The 23,908-nt window shown below is 39.5% G+C and overlaps 1 pseudogene; it reads left to right on the plus strand.

Annotated features, from left to right (window-relative positions):
• The first annotated feature begins 535 nt into the window (after positions 1–535).
• LOC104127526 overlaps positions 536–23,908 on the plus strand; it is a 53,233-nt pseudogene continuing 29,860 nt past the window's right edge.

Here is a 23,908-nt window from a genome sequence, read left to right on the forward strand (position 1 = left end):
ATATGGCAGGTGTCTTCATTACTGGCCAACTGGTGTATTTTATTTGTAAATGAATGCTTGTTCTTACCTACATCTATTGTATGTAGATACCATCACTAATTTTTTCTTTTAAATAGATGTGTGGGTGGGGGATTCCAAGGCTAGAGGGGAATCTGAGAAGCGTAACTCCCATTAATCTTACATTGTGAATAGCTTGCTTTTAGTTGGATTTTGGATTGTGGTAAATATAGCTGTGTGAATCAGAACAGAGCATGGTTGTGTGAGAGCAGAGCAGTAAACAGTTCATTTCAGTTATACGCTGTACATCAGTGTCAAACTCTTTAACAGCTTTGTGTTCAAAGCCTGTATGTTAAAAGCTGAGGGAAGAAAATACGAATTTAAAGTGCTGTTTTAAATTGCATAAACCTAGAAAGCTTCCATGTTGTTAATAAAATGCACTTACCGATTTCCCCCACAATTAAAGATCTTTTTCCAAGGGAATTATGCTATCTATTTCTTACTGTCTTTGTTTGTTTTTTCTAGGAAGATTTTCAAAATGGAGGACTGGAAACCACTTCTTGTTCTTCTCTTTATTTCCACCTTCTGCTCTATAGATGCACAGCAGACTGGTAATACACTAAAGAAATGACTCTTCTTCAAGTTGATAGCAAAATTAATTTTTTCCACTTATACCCAATACCAGAGATATGAAGAATTGATGGCAATTTATTCTTTGTATTACTAGGAATAACGTGGTATGTTTTTATGAAACATATTTAAACTAGGATGTGGGAGTTGTCCTAAAAAATGCAAAATTAAATGCAACAGCTCATTAAAATTTGTTTTTGTTCATGCATGCTGAGGTTCTGTATTTTCAAAAGCAATGAAAAACTATAACTGTAAGACCGCCAAGAGCAAGGACAAACTAACCAGAAGTATAAGACTGAGATTTATGAAAGATCATTTCTTCAAGTAAAACCCATGAAACTGAGTTATAGAATCGTAGAATCGTTTAGGTTGGAAAAGACCTTTAAGTCGCAGGATTTAGCATTTTTATTTTGGTAGTCAGGTCTTTCTGGAAGATCTGCTTGAGAAAGCATTCTGTCCAGTTGTTCTGTTGGTTTAGGGAAATAATAACTGTTTCATCCATGCCCTACTAGTGTCATATGCTTCCGAAAGGTGTGGAAACACATCAGTTTAGTATTTACTACAAGTAAATGTGGTTAGTCCCGTATAAGTTGGTGTGAATTTATTTTTTCCCCTCAGATAATAAATATTGAGTAATGTATGCTTGCAGAATAGAGCTCAAAGTGCATGAGTGCCTTTTCCTTTGGGCTCACTTGACAGCAGGTCAACACATTCCTTATGGTTGTGGTTCACATGCAGAAGTGTGTACAGCAATTACTGTATGCATTTATTACATATGAGTTCGGAGCAGGCTGTCTATGAAAATTGTGTTGGTGGGAATTTCAGCATCCTTCTTCTGCCTAAGAATGGTGTTGCAGAAGGATGTAGCCTCTGACCCTCTGTATGATGAACAGGGGAAAAGAAGGAACTAGTGGGTGCTGAGAATTTACCAGGATAGATGGAAGGATTTTTTTCTGAAAACGCCAATAGGTCTTGTAGTCTGAAAAGCATTCAGGAGGCAAAATCACTCTTTTATTGGATTACACATCCTGTAGGAAGACAGGGAAGTTATAAAATGTTTCTTCAGTCTGCAGGAAAGCTTTTGTGGCAGATGTCATCTTCCTGGTAGATGGGTCCTGGAGTATAGGGACAAAGAACTTCAAGATCATGCAAGACTTCTTGTACACGGTGGTCAATGGCTTTGATACTGGACAAGACAAAATCCGTGTTAGTATGACTCAGTACAGTGATGTACCATACACCGAATTCTTGTTGAACACTTACTATAACAAGAATGATATATTACAGAAGATATAGAAATTACATAACAAAGGACGAGGCACCAAAACTGCGCAGAGCCTGCAGTTTATGCTAGAGAATCACTTCATAGCGAGTGCTGGTAGCTGAAAGGAAGAAGGGGTTCCTCAAATCGCTGTGGTGATAACAAATGGACAGGCTGAAGATAACATTCAAAACATTGCCACAGCAATCATGGATGCTGACGTCACATTCTACACCATAGGTATTAAAGGTTCTGCTTTGTCTGAGCTTCAAGAAATAGCTAGTGAGCCAGCTGATAAGCATGTCTATCGATAAAGTGGAAGATTTTGCTTCTCTGCAGGGACTCTCTCACAGTATTCTATAGATCCTTTGTACTATGCTAGAGGAGATAACTGGACCAGTCACCCAGATTGCCCATGGTATGTCCTGAAAGAGCCGTTTTCTTCCCAGCTTTATTTTTTTCTATGCATAGATAAAATAAGTGGGATTGCATTGTGTAGCTAAAATACAGGTTTTAACTTCTTGCATCTTCCATGTATTGCTAACTAGCTTTCAGTAATATCAACTCATAACTGATAAATTTTGAGTGCCTGTCTACTGTTAAAATATTCAAAATAATGGTGGGGGGGGGAAGGTGAGAGGAGGAAGGGGAAGGCAGAAACATGCAACATGGTTATAAAGTATTTCAGGTATGATAAAACGTAACAGTTCTTACTTGCTCACAACAAAGCTAGAGAAGAAGCTGTAGTAAATCATTCTTCCATGTGATCTTCCTTGGCCACCTTGCAGAAAAGCTGCATGGGCAGATGTTGTCTTTTTAGTGGACACTTTAACAAGTATTGTCCAGGAAAACTTTCAGAAGGTGAAGAACTTCCTCTCCACCTTGGTTTCAAGTCTTGATGTTGGCCTCAATGTGATCTGAGTTAGGGTGGCATAATACAGTGATGAGATTTACCAAGAATTCTTGCTGAATCAGTATTTATTGAAAAGTGATGTTTTGGAACAGATTGAGAATTTGCTGTATAGGAGTGGAGAAACTTTTTTACATTTACATCAGTATTACTACCATGTGATGTGATTGAAAACAATGGAAGCTAATTTTGAGTTAGGATGCCATTCAGGATGACAACCCTGTTCCTTTTAACGCATTTCAGTGACTGTGTTTTAGTGAGGTTTAATTGTTAAAATAGGAAGGTAAGGTTATGCTTGGCGCTCTCTGTAAGTTGAGCTTTAATGTACTGCAAAGACAATCAGGGTCAGATTCATAGATTCTATGAAGTTCATTAAATTTCATCCCATCAGAGCTGGTGGAGCCATTTTTAGAAAACTTTTTGGTTTGATGTCATTGAACAGTTTAACAGAGAATTCTTTCTTGATTAAGCTATGCTTTTGGTAACTCTTTTAATTGCTCCAAAAACCTAGTTGAGAAATTGAACGTTCTAGGAGTGACAAAAATGAAGGGAAGCCATATTTTCCCATCTTTTCAGTACATTTGCTGAACAGTAAAATTCACAGAAAATGTGTTTTTCCTGTTTCTTCAAGGACTGTTATCGTTGAATGGTGAAAGGGGGAGGGATATAAAAGAGGCATGGTAACAAAAGTAAAATTAAAAAATTGGGGTTTAAAACAATGACAAATGTTTTAAATTTAATGTAGTTATAATTTAAAAAGGAAACTTTTTTTTTTCTGGTTTTGCAGAGGTCAGTGTGGATACCCCCACTAGTTTTTCTCTGTGATGAGAAAAAGTTAGGGATTAGAGACTATGCTGGTAGGTAGCCACTTGGCTTTAATCCCCTTCTTCATCATAAACTGTTTCACTGAAGGATGCGTTTATGTCCACTTTAATTTGTCTTGCATCTGATGTGCCCTCCAGATACACATATCTCTCTTTACTGACTGTAAGTGAAGTTAGAAGTAATTTGTTCATGTCTTCTGATACTCAGAGGGACTGTCTGCCCTTTGGAGCAACTCCTCATGGGGTGGTTATGAAGGTAAGTGTACTCTGAAGTGTTCAGATGCGTCCAGTTCTTAGATGCAACCTGGATTCCGTAGCAATATAGAAGAACTTGGGTAATCAGGGGAATGGAATGGTAAAGCATGAAATCTCACTCCCACAGTAATAAGTAGAAGATTCAGTGAAAGATGAAACTTTTACCTACATAAATTTTGTCAGATGTAGAGTTTCTTTAGACATTTTTCTTAGGAGTTTTTTTTGCAGGACTAGTTTCACTAGAATTCTTTGTTTAATTTGTCAAAATACAGAATTATAGCAATTATATAGCATGCTTAATGGTATGCTGTAGGCTTAAAACTTCAGTCTAAACTTAAAATTGTGGAGATTGATGAAAAGATCATTTAGCTTACATTTAAAGCCAGGTCAGGGTATATGTTGACAGTATTCCTTTCGGCAACTCATCTGTCGCTTTCCCCCTCTGTGCAGCATTTGCAAAACAATATGCTGATGTTATTTTCCTTATTGACTCCACTGAGAACATGAGGCCTTCAAGCTTTGGGAAAGTAAAACATTTCATCTCCCAAATAGTCAGACAGCTAGATGTTGGACTTAACAAGTATAGGATTGGCCTAGCCCAGTTTAGTGGCATAGGACAGGTGGAGTTTTTACTGAACACACATGAAAATAAAGAGGAGGTGCTTTACCACATTCAGCACAGCATTGTGTTCACTGGAGGCTCATCAAAGACTGGAAGCGCCATGGGGTTTTTGCAGAAAACCTTTTTCATGGATGGTGCTGGAAGCCAGCTCAGCGAAGGAACTCCACAGATTGTAGTGGTCATCACACCCTCTGGATCTAGAGACAATATCATGGAGGCAGCCTGGATGTTAGAAGAGGTGGGTGTAAAAGTTGTCTCATCTGATGCTGGACTGAGGAAGAAGAAAAAGTGAGAGCCTCCTCTAGCATGACTTCCCAGACTTATGAAGAGGAGAACATTGACCTTCTCCAGCAAAACATTCTCAGTGATATGGAAGCCTCACTTCAGAAGCTTTACGATCTTGATCCAAGAGGGGCGGCAGGTACGGTGTATCACCAGAGCAAAACCAGCAGCCTGAGTAGCTTCTAACTCGCTAGTAATCTGGAGCAACTTCTCATGTGGCTGTGAGGGAGGAGTGGAGTGCAAATGGCTGGCAGTTCTGCATTTACAGAGGTGTTATATTGACAAAATATTTACCACCTTTGTCTGCATGGTGCTAATACTTGCCTATGCACTTTTTGTTGTAATTACCTGTATTAACCAAGGGGAACAGGGCAGTGATCTAGAGGGGTTGGCTGCAATGGAATTTCCTCTTTGACTGACAGGACAATTTTGCTTGAATTTTGTTTGTAGAAAATTGCCATAGGAGAGTTTGTATTTAACCACAGAATAACTTCCCTAATATCCTGAGGTGTCCTGATTAGCAGTCGCTCTCCAGGAGGGTGAGAAAAGCATTTGTCTTGCAGGCTTTCCTGTAGTGTGGGTAAGGGGCCAGTTAAGGTACAGTGTTTATTTCAGGGCTTTCTTTTTCTGTGAAAATCAATATATAAATCTCTGCTCTTCAGCACTCATAGGGATTTAGATTTCATGTTTTATTGTAGCACCATCTTGCATATTACCTTGAGATGATCCTTTTTGTAACAACCTATTGTCTCACCAATTATCCCATGGTATGACCTACATTAATCTTTTCTTCCTTTTGTTTACTTTGCTTTTAGTGTGTTCCAGTGCAACTGTTGCAGGTATTTTTGTTTCTTGTGGATGAATCCAGCAAAATTGGGTCAAAATACTTCCAGCTGATAAAGGCCTTTCTGTTAAAAATTGTTAATGCCCTAGATACTGGTCTGAGCAATGTAAGAGTTGGGCTAGTATTGTACGGTAATGAACCAAGGCTAGAGTTCACCCTGGACACGTTCAACGATAAATTGGAAATCCTGAACTACATGAAGACCTTACCATATCGAGGGGGGCAACCATACGCTGGAGCAGTCATTGAATTCCTGAGGAAGAAGGTTTTCGCTCAAGAAGCAGGCAGCAGGAAAAAACAAGGAATGCAGCAAATTGCTGTGGTTATCACCGTGCCCAGTCCTTGGATGATTACACTGAAGCAGCATCTAACCTAAGACATAAAGGTGTTACTGTCTATGCTATGGACATCCAGAATATCACAGACAGTAGCAGTCTTGATAAAATTGCAACTTATCCTCCAAGGAGACATGTCACCACCCTGAAGTTTTTCCTACAGTGGTCAAATATTGGATGGAAAATAAAGAAACAGCTTTGTAATGAGATTGAGACAAAAATGTTTGTTGTCCCATTACAGTTGTGAAGTATGAAAAAAGGTATGAAGTACATAGATAATTGTCATTTCAGAGCTGCCAGGCTTGCTGTTGGCATGTGCACCATCTGCACTTAATGCAAGAGGAAATTCACATTCAGAAAGGTTTTATAGAGGTTTATCAAGTTGTGGTGGTGATTGATCCAAATATCATCAAGGTAAGAGCTGACCTACTTAAAATCAGGCTCAGGGGCCAGGGTCGGGGGTCTGGGGTCAGGCTCAGGCATTGGGGGTCACATTCAGAGGTCAGTGGTCAGAGTTAGGCGTTAGGGCCAGGCTTAGGGGTTAGGGGTCCCATAGGCCCTGTGTAATGCGCAGATCATCTGATGTTACAGACCTGCAGTTCAAAAATGTGCAGTGTCTCATAGAAGCAGTAATTAATGACTCAGGAACTGGTGGTATAAATAAGTTTCAACTCTCCTGAGTCTCAGAGTAGAGAAGCAGTATTCAACTTGAAGCCTCTGCCACGCCAGCCTTTCACAGCAAGAGCTTTGAGCTTTGCCAGGCAGAGATTTGGGGTGAACTAGGGTGGGTATGCATCTTTCCTTGCTGTCACCAGGATCCTTATTACTGATAAATCAACTGCACCATTGGATAGAGCTAACCTTCCCGTGGCCATAAAAGCTTTGAAGGGGAGGTGAAATCAACTTAGCTGCTGTTGGAGTGGTCAAAGCAAGCAGAGCAGAACTTGAAGAGACTACTGAAGGTGAAGAAAGATTACTCTTTGCACAGAGCTATGAGGCACTGCCAATAAAAATGTTAGGGAACTCTGCTTCTGCAATGAAAATGACAGGCAAGAATTCTCTCCACTTCAGGGGTACCAACATGCTGTCTTCTTCCACAGCAATCATGCAGTTCAAGTCTTTCTTTTCTCACAGTGGCCCTTCAGGTAGCAAGAGGATGAGTGTAGTGAGTGGGGTAGTTAATGTGACTTACTGGTAGGTAAAGTCTGACCTCCCTTAGCTGAGGGTTTGTCTTTGGTTACAAGCTCTGTCTTATGACTCTCCCAGATGGTCTTTTAGATGTTATGTAAAGGTGTGTGATTTCTTCTGCAAGTTAATAGTGGAAAAGGATGGATTTTATCTATGCATGGAAGATCTCTAGGTTGAAGTAGGATAGATGATGGGTTGGCCTTGCATGGCCTTGCTGTGAACAGCTTCTGTGACTAAAGGTTTACACTGCAGAGAACAAGAAAAAGATTAAACACTGCCAAGGTTGTGTTCCTCACTAATTGGTTTTTTTGGGGGGAGGGGTTGTTGTTGTTGTTTTTTTCTCTTTGTTTGTTTTCCCCTCTGCTTTTCCCCTAAGTTTGCAGTAGTGAAGTGACAGATCTAGTATTCCTGACAGATGGATCAGAAAGCATATCAAAAAGTAATTTTTCTGTCATGAAGAACTTCATGTTGGAAGTTGTGGGCAGTTTTGTTATTTCTAGGGACCAAGTACATGTTGGAGTAGTCCAGTACAGCCAAAAGCCCCAGAAAATATTTTCTCTTAATGACTTCTATACTGACACATGATCTGTTCCATGATCAACAGAATCGAGCAATTGCAGTCCTCTACGTTCACTGGCAAAGGGCTGAGGCTTGTCCAGAGTCTTTTTCAGCCTGCCAATGGAGGCCACAAGAGCTCAGGAGTCTCACAGAACCTTGTAGTGATTACAGGCGGGTACTCTGCTGACAGGGTGGAGGATGCAGCAATGGCTTTGAGAAGCGGTGGGATCCATGTCTTTGCAGTTGGCATAGGGATTGTAAACTCCTTTGAGCTGCTTTTAATAGCTGGTGACACAAGGGGAGTGTTCACAGCGGAAAACTTTGATGCACTGAGAACCATTCAGAAGAGTATTGTTAATCACGTCTGTGAATCCAAAGATCTTCCTAGCCAGTCTAAGTAACATAAATGTTTTGTTGGGTGTATAATGGTGAATATCCTCAAGGCTACATGCAGTCCCTGATAAAAGCACCTGCGCTAGCTGGACAGCAATGCAACTGTTTTACTGAAGAATACTGCTCAGGTTACTCAGTCTTGCAACTTTCTAGACTTGCACTTTGCTTCAGTCAGGAACCATTACACTTTTTGCTATGGTACATAGCTTCTGAGGTAAGACAGTGCTTCACATGTAGCATTTGTATTCATAGCTCCTCAGTATCTGAAAGGAGCCAGAGCAGATATGCCCAAGATAGCTTAAACAAAAGAGAGAAACAGACAATACAGTAATATTTTGAAAAGAGCCTTCCAAAAACCTAACTTTGTCATCTACAACTGGCCATGCTGCTTTGGTGGGACTGTCAGCAGCAGCTGTTGACAAAACTTGAGTCTCACAGAGGCACTGAGAGAAAATGCATCCTTGGATATGTGGGAGATCTTGGCAAGGTGTGAGCAGCAAATCTACAGTAATGCTGAGATGTTACCCAAAAGCTTTCCCTATATAAGAAAGTGGTGTCTCTTACTACACCTTCTTGATGGCAACGGTAGCTTGGATGCCAGCCTGAGAGGCCCACAACCCCAAAGGAAATAAAGGTTCAGTATTGCCTTTGATTAATGTGGCAACTTTTATCAGATGTCAGATGCTGATTTTGTATCTGAGTTTATTCTGACTTGGTAATGTGGTATCAGTCACCTGTCATGTGGGAAGACTGAAGCAGAAAACATACACAATCGCTCTTTAAAATTACATATTCATTCCAGTTCTGTAGTAATACTGTAGATGTATTTGTTAAGTTGTAAAAAGAAAAAATGTAGTGAATGACAAAGCTGAGTTCTTCCTATACTGAAGGTGAGGGGGACCTAGTGTGGTATAAGTGGATGGCTTTGATTGGGGATAGCAGGAAGAGACAGTGCTGGAGTGGTGATTCTCTCTGCGCCCATCCTTACAGGGACTGTGACTCTCCTTTAGAGCTCCTTGTTGTCTTCTCTGTGTTTTCACCGTATGGATGATGTTTTACATGTGTTGGTTACATGCTCTTTGTTCTCTGTGTTATGCCATAAAACTGATCCTATCCAGCTCTCCAGGTTTCACTCCCTTAGTGACCAGAAACTTACCATGAGAAAGGAACACTGGGATGACCACACTGCTTGTCTAAGGCTTTTTGTAACAGCAGCTGAACAAATAGATAACTTTTTGCCTCTTGTGCACCCTGGGCTCATGAGATTTTAAAACCAGCAAAACTGGCTGGTGTTTGCTGGGGTGTTGGGGACCAAAATGAAGAGCTGAGCCTTCTCTCCTAAAGCCAGAAGCTGGTCTCTGTGTGAATTGTATCTGCTCAGGTGGTCTTCGGAGAGGAGGATGGCTGGGCCTGTTTCAGTATGAGCTTTGCACACCCCCCCGCCTCTTTTTTCCCCATCAAGAGCTGAGCAAACCTCCAGCTGAAAGGGCACCCCTTGGCTCCTGAAAGCAGAGAGAGGGAGGGCTGCCGTAGAACAGCGTGACTGTGGCTGATGCAGTAGCACCTCCTGGTGTTTCCTGGCCAGGGAACAAGGAGATTTAATGGGAGATGCAGCAGTAAACTTGATATATCTGCAGGCACACTTGTTTAGAGAGAGAGAAGTTAAGGAAAGCATATTGGCTTTGATCTCACCGATGCATGTATTTATTGTTAAGTTCTGCATAAATTTGTCTTCTAAAACAGAGATCAACTTCCTATGAAGCCTGTTTTATCTTGTCCTGTCATCTGTTTTCCTATATTTGCTGACCTCCTTTCCTGTAATAAATCTGTTCTCCAGTCACCTTCTCCTAAACTGCCAGGTATTTTCAAATTCAAAAAACTGAATTCAAGGTACGGGAAGTCATCAGGAGAAAAAGATACCTTTGTAGGAGTAAGATGGGGCAGTTTAACAGTGTGGATGTGTGTGTGAGAACAGGTGATTAGAAAAAGAGGTTAGATACGCAGAGGTGTTTGCTCCTGCAAATAAATGCAGATTATCAACAACTGTAGAGGACCTACCAGAACCTGTTTTATACATTCACATGCGCACAACACAGTAGCACAGACGTGAATGCTTTACTGCTGTTTTGGTATTATTGCTGGTACCCTGGGGAGTTGTCAGGGAATGTTTTAACAGCTAGGCAGTGTGGATGGCCAATTGTCAGAGCTAAACTGCTGAGTTTATGGTTGCCCTTTACACTTCCTCCAAATTATGTGGTTAAAAAGAGACATCTCAGAAAAATCTCATGATGAAAACATACTCTGTCTGTGCAGGATATGAACACATACTGGAAGAAATATCCAATACGTTTTATGTTCATGGAAATGTTTAATCAGAAACATCCTTCACAATTAGGAAAATATTGTTCCCTGGACTGATGATGGCCTTTGTGTCACAGGTGTTCCATCAATCTTTAAATCAGATGTGCAGCCTCACAACCTGGCTAAGGGGCATGACTGGGGGGGGGAGGGTGTAGACATATATGTGTATATAGATATATTTAACTGTTTAAGATAATTTTTTTCTTGTGGACTAAACAGAAAAGCTGTGTATGTTTCTTATGTTGCTCTGAAGCCTGAATGTTGGATTTTTTAGCCATAGAACTCATTCAACATGCCTTTTTACATTTCAAGATTTTCATGCTGCTTACCACCAAACATGCCCTCTAGGGGGCAGTTTGTACCGTAAGTGAAAATACTGAAACATAATGATAGTCACTCTGAGGTGAAATTCTTTCTGGATTTATTTGCTTAAAGAGCTGAACACATTCATCTTTTCATGAGTGAGAGAAAACCCAGAAAACTCTAATGAAGCTTATGTGGAATAATGGTCTACAGGAAGTAGCCCAAACTAGTTAGCATGGAAAACAACATTGTGTTTGATAATTTTTTTGGAATCAATGGGTGAAGAAGGAACAAAATTAGGGAGAGTGCTGTTTTACAGATAAGATTGCATGCCTCTGACTTCCTTGCAGAGGTAAAGCAATGGATGATAATGCATCTAGGGGCCCAGAATAAGATTCAGCATGACGTGAAGAGTCATGGTACGAAAGAAATAAGACAAGTGGTTTGGCTGCTTCATGAGGGCAGGATGATTGGGGAGGGGGGAGGAATTAACCACTTCACAGTATTAGCTGTTACTATCAGGAACTATGCAAGCAATTCCATAACAGAGGTAGCCCTCACCTTAGAGCAGCTGTTATTCACGGTGGATATATGACATTGCATGTAGGGAATGCTTCCTCTTTCTCTCAGATTTGTTTCTTTGGCCTGTTGCTCCACATTTGTATGTATCATCTGGTCCTGTGACAAAGTGACAAAGCACAGTCAGCCCTTGAGCTTCCCATTGCAATTGGAAGACATGTTGCACATTCTCAGTTGGTAGCAAAGCTCATGGAAACATTTGCAAGGTTAGGCCCTTTGAGGACATTTGACAGTTGGAGAACAGTGACCTGTTTTGCAGTTTGGGTATGTACATATGCCCGGTAATGTAGTCTTTAGTACCTGCAAGTTCATGTAGTCCCACTGAAACTAGTGGGCTGATGGTATTCTATGTCTACAGAAAACCTGTTTGACTGATTCTGACTTCTGATTTTAAATCCACCATATTGAGTTTTCTTCCACTCCCATGATTGTTGCAAAAGACAAGATCACAAATAGTGTATGTTTATAGTTTCCTGTTTCTTCTGCTTTTTTCAGATTGCGACATAGATCTTTCTATAGCAATTGATATTTCAAGGCACATGCGGCCAGCATCCACAATGCTTCTGAAGCAGAAATTGCAAGCATTCCTCCCCAGGCTTTTACTCCAGATGAAGTTGCTGCCAAATGCCAGCTGTAGTGCTGACTTTCCCGTCAACATTAGATTCAAGTTCCAAGTATTGGCACATACCAAACAATTCATCTTTGATTCTGATTTTGAAGACTATAATGAAGAGATCATCCAGAAGTTCTTAGATGCACAGACTACTGTGGACACCTACCTGAATGCAGACTTCTTACAGGCACTTGAGGAGAAGTTCTTTAATGTGACTTCTGCTAAAGTTAAGGTAACTTAACAGTGTGAAGGTATATGTAGGAAAAACGATGCAGTTTGATGTTTACAGACTCTGATGCTAAGTACTCTAGGGAGACAAAAAGGTAGTTCAGGAATTGGTGAATCCAATAAACAGAATCACAGAACAGTTGAGGTTGGAAGGAATCTCTGGAGGTCACCTTGTCCAACCCCCCTGCGGTCAACTAGAGTAGGCTGCCCAGGACTGTGTCCAGATGGCTTTTGAGTATCTCCAAGAATGGAGACTCCACAACCTCTCTAGGCAACCTGTGCCAGTGCTCAGCCGCCCTCATGGTAGAAAAGTGTATCCTTACGTTTATATAGAACCTCCTGTTCTTTCATTTGCCTTTGTATAACTGCATGTATCAGTTCCAATTCTCTAGGCATCCTGCAGGGAGATGGTACCCAGAACATTGGGGTTGATACATGTGATCATGAGTATTCATGCAGACAACCTTCTTGTATCTACCATGGAATGTGTTTGAGCAGTGGAAACCGTTCTCTTTCAGAAACTCTAAATCCTGATCCTGAATCTCTGTCCAGAATAATGACAGCTCTAAGCAGAAGTCACAGAAAACATCATCCAAGAAGTTTGTTTACAGAAGTTTATTTGTGTAGTTAACTTGTCAAATAATTTCAAATAACAAAGCTGAGTTCTGCTCATGGATAACTGATGATCAGGAAAATCTGCATAGACACTGCAGTTAATTCATCTGTCTTGAAGTGAGGTGAAGGGAGAAGCATAAGGCCTGATCTCATCTCTTCTGAAGTGAATGGGGAATCTTTCCATGTAAGTGAAAGGAAGTTAGATCTCAGTGGAGTATTTCAGAGTCATTGCCCTGATTGTTTATTCTTAATAAGGCACTGACTCAGTAAAGCACTGGGCATGTCCTGTTGTGGCTGTTTGAATATTATCACTTACTAAGATCTCCATGCAGGAAGACCTTTCTACTGAGGAAGGACAGGCTAGCTCTTGCAAAATACATGAGGAGTTTCCTCTATGAACCTTATTTTAACTTCTATAAGATGTTAGTTTTAATCTGATGTGGATTGAGAGAGCCATATTGTTACAAATTCCCCTGCTTTCAGATGAAAGTTGGCATTCTGTTTTTCTGGGGTTTTTACAGCATTTGCATAGGTATGGCTTACCAGTTTAGATTGTAATTTGGTGCATATTTAATACTATTGTTTTCCCAAAGATTTCTTAAAATGCTACTTAATTCTGAATGGGGAACATAATCACATGCAATTTTGCTTCTTTTGGACCTCAGTAGAGAGAATTGTTTGACTTACAAGTAAAAGCAGTGCTTTTTTCCTCCTAATTGCCAATTCTGTTAGATCCCTGTTGAAGAGTTAAGCAAGGCTTCTTTCTGCTTATGCATTATTACTAGAAAGAAACATGCTGCATATCTCAGCACTTTACCAGTGGATTAATGTTCCTTTCTGATACTGTTTATGTGCAAATTAAAAATACAAGACTTTAGAATGTACATGAAACCACAGTTTAATCTCCCTGAGCAATAACATGCTGCTTCTGTAAGGATTATAAGTTACAAATGCCATTAAGGATATTCTCTGTGGTTTGCATTTCTTTTCTTTTTTATTTGTTTGTTTTTCAGCAAAAGAGTTGGATCTAATTCTAGCATTTTTGACAAAGCAAGACTCAGATGTGTTGCAACGCAACAAGAGCTTTGTATAAATGAAAGCTTTGTAAACATATATAATGCTTATGCTAAACCGCCACATTTTCCAACACTCTCCCCCCATGTTTTTAAAATGAAAAGAGTACCAGAAAAAAGCATCAAGCCCAAGCCTACAGTGTTGTTTCTAACAGTCTGTGATGTGTTTACCCATCCATGGTCCAACTCTCTGCTGTATCACACTCTGCTTGAGCAAGTGTAGAATCGGTACCAGTGGCTCCGTATTAGGTGTTTGGGAACTTTCCACCGCCAGAGTTAACTCTTGAATAATGGTCTCCTTGCTGCTTTAGCAAAGAAGTGGGATGTTTGGTGTGGCAGTCACTTCATTTGCCTTTGTCACCTGTGGAAAAAGTCACCTTAACAGAAGTAATTCTCTAGAGTGTGCATTGTTTGAAGCTGTGCATTGTGTGGTGGATGTAAAATAAGAAGGACGGGAGTTGTGCTTGCCCACTTGTTGATCAGAAAGTTTAGGAGGACTTAAAGGCATGACCATTTGGCACAGGAGATAGTTTACCTGTGCAGTCTCATTATGGGAAACCTAATCCACTGGATGACTGGGGCCTGAGAAGACTTCTGCTGGTTTCAAGAGGGAAACTGAGGAGACAAATGGGAAGAGACTGGTAGTGTGGAGGGGAACTGTAAGAAATTATGCTTTCCTAAGCCCTGAAAGAGGCTTAACTATAGCTCTTTGGCCTGAAAAGGTGGGAATGTAGCCAATATAAAGGGTCAGGATTAGCGTCCTAATGTGAGCTAATCCCTATGTTTTAACAAGAAAAAATATGGCAGAGAGTGGAGCCAGGGTGGTGCATTGCCTATGTGGAAAGGGCAATGGGACGTAAGCATCTGTGGGGAGGAAGGATTGGACCCAGAGAGAATGCACTTCCTCAGGTGACAGCCAACTGGAGCTGCTGTTGCAGAAAGGGAAAATTTTGTTTGCTCTAAGATATTCTCTGCATTCACATGTAGGAGAACTCTTCTGACATCAAAGCAAGCTCTTCAGTGGATAAGTCACAGCAGAATTGGCCTTCCACCTAGCATACTGAGAAGATGGCAGATATAATTAATAGCAATGCTATGGACTGGTCAGCAAGACAAATCCCTCAAATGAGAGTGCTGTCAGGGAAGAGAGGCTTTTGTGTTCTGTTCTCCTTGCTCCTCAGGACTTTCTGGCACATGTTTCGGGTCTACCACAGCATAATGCAATTTGACCACCTCATAGCCAGTTTTCCATGCAAACTGTACTTTTTACAATGACTCAACTTTTAGTCTCTTCTCAATTAAGTTGGCTTTACTCCCTTTCTTGACAGGTTCTGTTAGTATTTTCAGATGGGCTGGATGATTCACTGGAAGATCTCAGAAGAGCAGCTGACTCACTTCGCTTTAAAGGTATTACAGTGCCACATTGATGTTCCAGCCTCCTACTACCAATGGCCAAATGTATTACTCCCCCAGTGCAAATTTTCCACATAACATTACCTCTCTGTGCTCATGAGAGGTATTCCTCAGGAGTGGAAGGAGTTTGCTTCTCCATGTGAACCACTGTACATGATGCCTTGTCACTGGCTGGCAGATGATGCCAGAAACATGCCTAGGGGTGCAGAGAGCCTGGAATGGTTCTGGTTTCTGGAGTCCAGCTCCAGCAGCTGGGGCAATTTGGGGCAACCCCTCTCACTGATAAGTGCAGCACCAGAGGTGAGACCCAACTGTAACTTCTGCAGGAGAAAACAGTTTTACACTTCTGCTTTGCTACCGAGTAGTGGTTTGGTTTGACAACTGGGGAGAGAAGTTAGTTGGAAAATTACTGTTCTGGATTTTTCTCTTATACATTGTGCTCAATAGCTTGATTTTTTTTTTTAACATACTCTGTTGAAGCCATGAAATGCAAGTCTTTTAGAGAACTGCTGTTATTCACAATTATATTGTTGGTTAAATAATATAGTTCAGGCATTCACTAATTTAAATGTATGCTTACATCAAAGGTCTTGATGCACTTCTATTAGTTGGCCTGGACAATATGCAGAACTTGGCGGAACTTCGGGAAATAGAGTTTGGCCGAGGGTTTGGATACAATGAACCTCTGAGTGTTGGGTTTATAGAGATTGCAAACATCTTGCAGAGAAATCTTGTAAGTCCTTCTGTGATATAAACAAAAGGGGGGAAAAATCAGTCTTTGTTTTATGATTAATATACATCAGTGAAATATTTCTTGTCATTTTTCAGGATACTGTTGTAGAAAGGAAATGCTGTAAGGTTGTTTGTAAATGCCTTGGAGAAAATGGTGATCATGGTGGCCAGGGAAGTCCTGGAAAGAAGGTAGGAGAGCTAAGATAGACATCACATACGAATTGCTTTATTTTTTGAAGTGTTTTCATTTTTTGTAGTTTTTCAGAGCATGCATATGCGTCTATGACCTTTGCTGTTAGGACAGATGAAAGAGAAACATGAAACATGATCATTTCTCTGCTGCATGTTCCTATTTCAAAAGTATTTTTGTAATGAAATTCATTCATACATACGAAAATCATTCACACATGAAAATCATTAAGCACTCTCCTTCACTAGTTCAGCAGAAAATGGAAGGGATTTAAAATATTAAGTCTGATTAACCAAGAGGCTTATTAGCTATTGTGAATGAGAAACTTCTGGCCGACAAGCTGAGAGTAGAAAATAATCCCTCTTCACTAGGTGTGAGCCTTATTGTTTTGTGCCTCTGGTTATTCCAAATATCCTCTTCTATAAGTTTCTTCTGATTCAATACAGTACTAATTTACATTATTTCCTTTAAGAATGTATATTGTCTGGTTTGAGCCTTTTGAGTATTACAGATACTGCTACTTCTACAGCATGCTAGTAGACTTCTTTATTAGGGTTTTTAGTATACGTATTCTCCATTTGACTACTTTTCATTCCATTATTTATACTTATTCCAGTAACATGCTGAGTAAATTACATCCATAGTTCACACTCTTCAGTTACATAGTTGCAGTTAAATGAATTTTTGATTATCTCTTAGCAAAAGTATAGCCTTTTAGTATTTATTCATAAACCAGTTTACTGATTTCTTCCATTACTCTTGTTGATTTTCTTAGACCTTTCTGTTTTACTAAAATGTCTAGATTAATGTGCTTAGACAAAGCAGTGTTCAGAATGTAGACATAGTTGTTTTGCAGGCAGACAGACATGATGCCTGGGTTGTACAGCCTACAATTGTAAAAGCTTGTTTTTGCAGCACAAATTCATGTCTCATTTTTGTTCATTTTCATTCCTAGAAATTCCATTTGTTTTAGTTTCTCTTCAAGTTTTTGTCCTTGAGGGTATGAGGTTTGCATCACTTCAAATACAAAGTTGCAATATTCCTAACAGTTTTTGTAAGGTATCTTTGTCCTAACAAGTTTTCAACTCCTTGTATTTTTCATTTCACATTAGAATTTCATTACTGTATAATGCTTCCTTTTCAAAATCACTAAGGAAGACATTGAATTTGACTGAATATCCCAATGAGCTTTGTTAACCCATGAGGCAGTTTCCTGAAATAACATACTGAAATCTTACATTGAATATCGTTGCTTTTTTTTTTTCAAAGCCGTGTCAAGTACATAGGACTGTGCAAGGTGTCTGCGTAAATGTGGTTGATGGAGCTTGCCCTCCTACGCATAAACAGATCTAACTTTCAGGAAATGTTTTCTGTCTCCATGTGCAGAGTCATCTAATAGAAATGAACCCAGTGTGCTTGGAGAACAGTGGTACTTACCTCTTAAGTTCCTGTTTTTCAGGGAAGTATGGGTTACAGAGGATCTCCTGGCCATCCTGGTGAGGAAGGTGGTATTGTAAGTAAACATTTCCTTTCTGCTAAGTTGTTTTTGGTTGGTACCTGAACCTGTCTGCACTTACTTGTTCACTCAATGCTCATCAATGTTAACCTAAAATGTGTTTAAGCAACGTGTATCTGAAGGTAGATAATCGGATTTGATTCTCTATGCATCTACACCTCACCATAGTTAGTAATAACTTCTAATGCAGAAAAAGAATCAATTAGAAAGAATCACACAACAGCATCTTATGTGGCATATTTATGGCTGACTTGTATACTCATTTTTCGTGACAGACCGTACCAGATTCTGTGCTGATAGTTGCTATAGAAAAGGCCATCCCTTTCCTTCTTAGCACGAGTATCTTATGACCAGATAACAAATCTAAATTTTGTAGTGTGTTTTGGCGATTTCCAAATCCTTTGCAGTGTCCTGTTCCTGACATAAACTTCAACACAATGTGCATAAGCCAAAGCCCATCCCACTGGGAGTATTTCTTCCTCTTTTGCTGTCTAGAAACATACAGTCAAAAATCCCACAAAAAATAAGACATGATTTCCTTAGCGCCATAAGCACAGAACTAGGTTTACAACACTGCACCTGTGATTTGAATATTACTCCTAACTACAGGTGAGAAGCCTGCAGACCAAGAACTAGCCAAGGATTTCTCTTTGTGCATAACTGTAAAAGCCATATTGGAGTAGTTCCAGTTCTCACAGTAAGTTGGTCAGCCTGAATTTGCCCTTTGGTGAGGCAGCCTGGGGCAAGCCAACTGTCTAGTCAGAGAAGGGCAGTAGTGGAAAAGAACAGTTGTCATCTGAAAGAATGTGCAGTGTGATGGTAGTTTTACAGTTTCTTTGGAAATTCATTGGCTGTAACTACTGGAGCAGTTTCCACAGAATTTTTTTTTCAGATCGCCTGATTTGCTGAATGATAGAATAAAATTCCATATAAGAAATTTCCAGAATGACTTAAAAATATTTATTTACTCAGGAATAGAACTATTTTCACATCCTTTCACAGATATGAATGACATAAGTAGGAGTTAAAATTAAAACCCTGAGGGTTTTTTAAAATGAGAAACATTTTGAACACATTGAAATGGGATGCCCTGAATTTTTCACCACAGCATTTTGATTTGAAAGATTCTAAATCTTGTCTTTTTTGAAGTGATGAAGGGGTGAAAACATTTTTGAATTTTTTTTTGTTTATGAAATTTAATCTCTATTTTTGACCTTCAGCGAATCCAGAATAATCTAGAACAGGTAAATTACAGAAATCTTGCTTCTGAATTTTCTGGTCCCTTCATTTTCCTTTACTGTTGAAGGATGAGAAGAAGTCATGTCTGCACTTCCAGAAACTTTGTATTTGCATGTGAAGCCTGCATTCAAAACAGTTAAATATAGTAAATACAGAGCAGAAAGCAGACTGCTGATAATAGACTGCAGAAGATGCTACAGGGAAAGGTTGAGGAGAACATACTGGATGGCTTCGGTTTATCATGGTGTAGTACTTAGCTCAGGAATTAGTCTTAATGTTTCACATAGGCAATGCAGCCAGGCCAAAATGCTTAAACTTCTGGTTTTTCATACTGTGGTGTGGTTCTGTGGCACCATTGTCTAACTTAATCTTGAATGTGACCCATGTTACTTTTCTGCTAGTTTAGAGAGAGACCTTTCTTTACAGAACAGAAAAGAAACAGAAGGGTCTTTGTTCTTCTGATCTAAGGCTCTTCATGTTGGTCTTCTCTTTTGCATGGTAGTACAGAAGCTTTCATGTTTACTGTGTGTTTGTTCTCATTTAGTTTGCCATTGATTACCTTTTTCGACAGCAATTTTAAGGGGATCTGCTGGGAGATGCTGCTCTCTTTCCAATTTTTTTGAGAGATTCCACTGGAATAGAAAACTTCAGAGATCAGTGACTAGAGAAAAGGCATTCAATATTCAGTTAAAAAACAACTCACTGAAAGGCCTAACTTCTTCAAGTACAGAGATTTCAGTCATAGATTGGTAATGCTGTCTAAACCATGGCATGATAGTGAGAGCAAAGAACCAGGGTGCAACTCAAACTAGTAATGGACTGTTCTCTTACAGCCAGTATGAAAATTTCCAGGTGACTTTCATTTGCCCTTAGTGCAGTGAATGGTGATATAATTCTGTCTTGCTTTAATCTTATATGACAACTTAACCAGTAACCATCATTGTATGGATGAGTTTGAACATTCTCTTGTGTTTCTTAGGGGGAGAGAGGCCCAGTTGGTTTCAATGGGACTCAAGGAGACAGGGGATGTCCAGGTGCCAGAGGCCATAAGGCAAGTATGTCACTTTGAAGTGTTTCCTAATTTTGTTTCCCACAAACCTGTTTTCTGTACTGAGGACGAGTCCCTGTCTTCTTGAAGCATGGATGGACAGCAAGACCCCGCTGTAAGAATAGCAGACAATTTTTGCTGTCTCCTTTTGAGAGGTACTTTGTGTAACTGAAGCATGATCAAATGGCTAAGGAGTTTGCTGACTCAGCAACTTGCCTGTGACTGTTCTACCACCACCTCTAGACTGGACTTAGGTAAAACTGTAAAGCTTTACAGAACGGGAAAGAAAATGAAGGCTGTACTGTCTGCCTGCAGGAAAGGGGTCAATCCTGTATGTGTCAGTAGGGGGTTCTACAGTAGGGACTATGAATACTGAGCCCACAGAATCACAGAATCACAAGGGTTGGAAGGGACCTCGGGAGATCATCTAGTCCAACCCCCCTGCTAAAGCAGGCTCTCCTAGAGCATTCTACACAGGACTTCGTCCAGGCGGGCTTTGAATATCTCCAGAGAAGGAGACTCCACAACCTCCCTGGGCAGCCTTTTCCAGTGCTCTGTCACCCTTAGAGTAAAGTTTTTCCTCATATTCAACTGAAACCTCTTATGTTTCAGTTTGCACCCATTGCCCCTAGTCCTGTCACTGGACACCACTGCAAACAGACTGCTTCCATCCTCATCACTTCCGCCCTTAAGATATTTGTACGTGTTGATAAGGTCCCCTCTCAGTCTTCTTCAGGCTGAACAAGCCCAACTCTCTCAGCCTTTCCTCGTAGGGGAGGTGCTCCAGTCCCTTTATCATCCAGCATGCCTCTGCACAGCAAGCTATTGTGCCTGGCTTCTCAAGCTCAACAAAATACTTTCACTAAATTTCATCTGTGTTTATTTTCAATTTCAGGGGGCCAGAGGCTATAGAGGGAGTCAGGTATGTGTTTTCATGTGTGATCAATTTTCTTTGAGAACAGTGTTCTGCTTCCTTTCAAGTTCAGATGAAAATATCAACAAGGAAGGAAAACAGTATAAAAAGTTCATTATTTAATGTACTTTTGCTATGGTTGTATAAGAGTGGATTTAAGTGTGAACTGTTAGGTATCACATTACTAAAAATCAGCAGTTGATATTTTTAGCATGGTTGCAGTCATAGTTGATTTAGTGTAATTGACAGGAAAGAAGTTTATTTACTGGCTATTTTAATAACCTGCCAAGGTGGTAATTCTGGTCAGCTGAATCTCATATTCTGATTATTGAGGAAGCAGAGCAGAAAGGGGGGAAAAAAAGATTGTAACTAATATTTATTGTGCATTTGGGCAGCGTTTTCACTGAATCACTATTGACACTTTTGATATCCAAACTTACCTTCAGCTGTTTTTGTCATCCACTCATCTTGCAACTCTGCTTATTTAACCCTTCAAACATACCTGTTGTCACCAATTTGTTAATAAAATGTGACGCCTAGAAGACAACGATCTATAATTAGTTTATTATTATTGATTATTATTCAGCATTATTAGTTTCCAAGCAAGAACAATTAAAATGGAATTCAAATTGTATTGAGAGCTTGGATACAGGTCCACTCCTAGAAAAGATTTAGGAGCCTCAAAGACTCAAGAAGATACTTGCTTCCAAACCTGAGCATCTGTACATGTGAGGAAGTTCAGACAGTGTTTCTGATATCTCAGCTCTATTTAAAGTACTACTCTCTATGGACTTTTTTAATCCTCCTATGTGTTTTTCTCCCCTTTTCCATTTTCTGCTCTGTTCCCTGAAGTAATTTGTTCTCCTTTAAATATCTGAAACATCTGATTATGGAAGAGGTAGAGTGCTTGCTGACAATTTTGATTTGTCCAAGTTGAATTGTACAGTAGGACTTATCAGGAGCACAAACTCTACTGAAATCTAATGAACATGTAAATGTCTTCATTATGTTGTGTCATTATATTCACCAATTTTATTTTAACTAAAAATATGAAACTTTCAGCACATAAAAAATCCAATTCAGTACTGCTAACTTAGTAAGGTTGGGGCAGTTTATTGAAGTCTGAAAGGCATTTTAGTACACCTATTTGGAGAAAAAAGGCAATACTGAATATTTAATACTATGAAGTTTGGCTCAGGTTTTCTGAGGTAGGAAATGAGTGAGGGAAAAATTAAGAATTGAATAAAAGACATGATTGATTACTTAGTGCTCAAAATTTTTCTGGAATACTTATTCAGGAAATTCTTGTTTGTTTGACATATTAATCTTACCAAAATGTACAGCCAGCTAATTTTTCTTATACATACAAAACTGTTATAAACGAATGAAAATTTTCCTCAGGAACTTCAACTAGGTGATTTTGCAAAGTCAGTTTAGCATCAAAACCTACAAAGCAATTTTATCTGTAGTCTCTATCAGAGTGAGACTCCTGTTGGTTTAACTAGCATTTACAACATGCTCTTGTGTCACTTCCAGGGATTTGCTGAATATCCTTTCAGCTATCAGGGTAGTGGTCTCTGCTAAGTTAATTTCTTACTACAAGTAAAAATATCACAGTTAATTCCTTCATTTTTATCCTAGTAAAGAAAGTTGGAAGAAGCACTTCAAAATATCCTTTAAAAATTGTGTGTGTTATTTGGCCAGGCCTGAAACATCGTGGAGCATACATAAATGAAACAAGGTTCTCACAGTTATATCTCTATTCAGAAGCCTTACTCTTCATCTGAACAATAAATTAACATCGTAGACTCCCTAAGGTTGGGATGGGTGTTTTCTGAGAAAATGGCTTCCATAAATGGTTGCAATATGATTTGTTTCTGCAGACCAAGGGAAGAGAGGAGCAGTGTGCGTTTGAATGGGAATGTGACTGCTGTTTATGTAGCAAGCATCACATTGCTGAAACAGTAATGGAGTTTCTTTAACAAGTCCTAAAGCTTAAGATCAGCATTCTGTAATTGTTTTTATCATAGTTATTCTGTCTAGCTTTTCAATACACCATTCACAGTTTGAAATTACTAAAAAAAAAACAAAAACAAAACACCTCCACAATACAAACACATATGATGGTTGACACCAAAATTACAAGAGTATCAGCATGTTAGATCAGATATTCGTAGTTGTATTTTTGAATATATCTAGATTTTGAAGGTGCTGCAGTTGGGAAGATTTGAAAACTAACAGGTGGAAAAGCAGAATTTAAATCCTGATTAAAATCTATAGTTTTAATAGCCCTTGTTCTTATTAGGTGTTCTTAGCTATTAATTGTTTTAAAAGTTAATAATTCAGATTTATAATGAATTATTCATAATTATTCTTGCTAGCCATTGAAAATCACTGTTGTTATTCAGGTTTCCAAAATTAGGGTCAACACTTCTTCCTTTGCTCAGAGGTAAGTAGAATGAGGGTAACAGGGGTTTTTTTTGCTTATTGCTACAGGGTGAATATGGTGAGAGTGGATTTGATGGCACTGATGGAGAGCAGGTAATCATTACTTTAAATATGCTGTGCAATTAAAGACACCTACCTCAGGGTTCAAAAGTACAGATTTTTGTGCCTTTAAACCTGAACAGAATGGGCTTTAAACTTGAACAGAAATTCTGTTGTTTGATGTTTAGAATTGCATGTCTGATTGAAGTTGGATTCTGCCAGACAAAATTTGGGAACCACATTTATCAGAAAGATCAACCATTAATTTTTTCTTCTTTCTTCCCCCTTTGTGTGTCTAGGGAGAACGTGGATTTCCTGGACCTTCCGGAGAGAAAGGCAACACAGGAAAACGGGTGAAGTATCCTTTATAGTAATGTTTAGATTTTATGGAAACATCTTTCCAAAGTGTAATGCTATCTGTAATGCCTGTGAGTTGTTTTTAATAGCTGCCCATTCTCTAATGTGGTGTGGCTCTTGCTGTAATTCAGTGTAGCTCCAT

Source organism: Egretta garzetta, unplaced genomic scaffold (genome assembly GCF_000687185.1).
Source record: "Egretta garzetta isolate BGI_Z169 unplaced genomic scaffold, ASM68718v1 scaffold96, whole genome shotgun sequence".
Classification (NCBI taxonomy): Eukaryota; Metazoa; Chordata; class Aves; order Pelecaniformes; family Ardeidae; genus Egretta; species Egretta garzetta.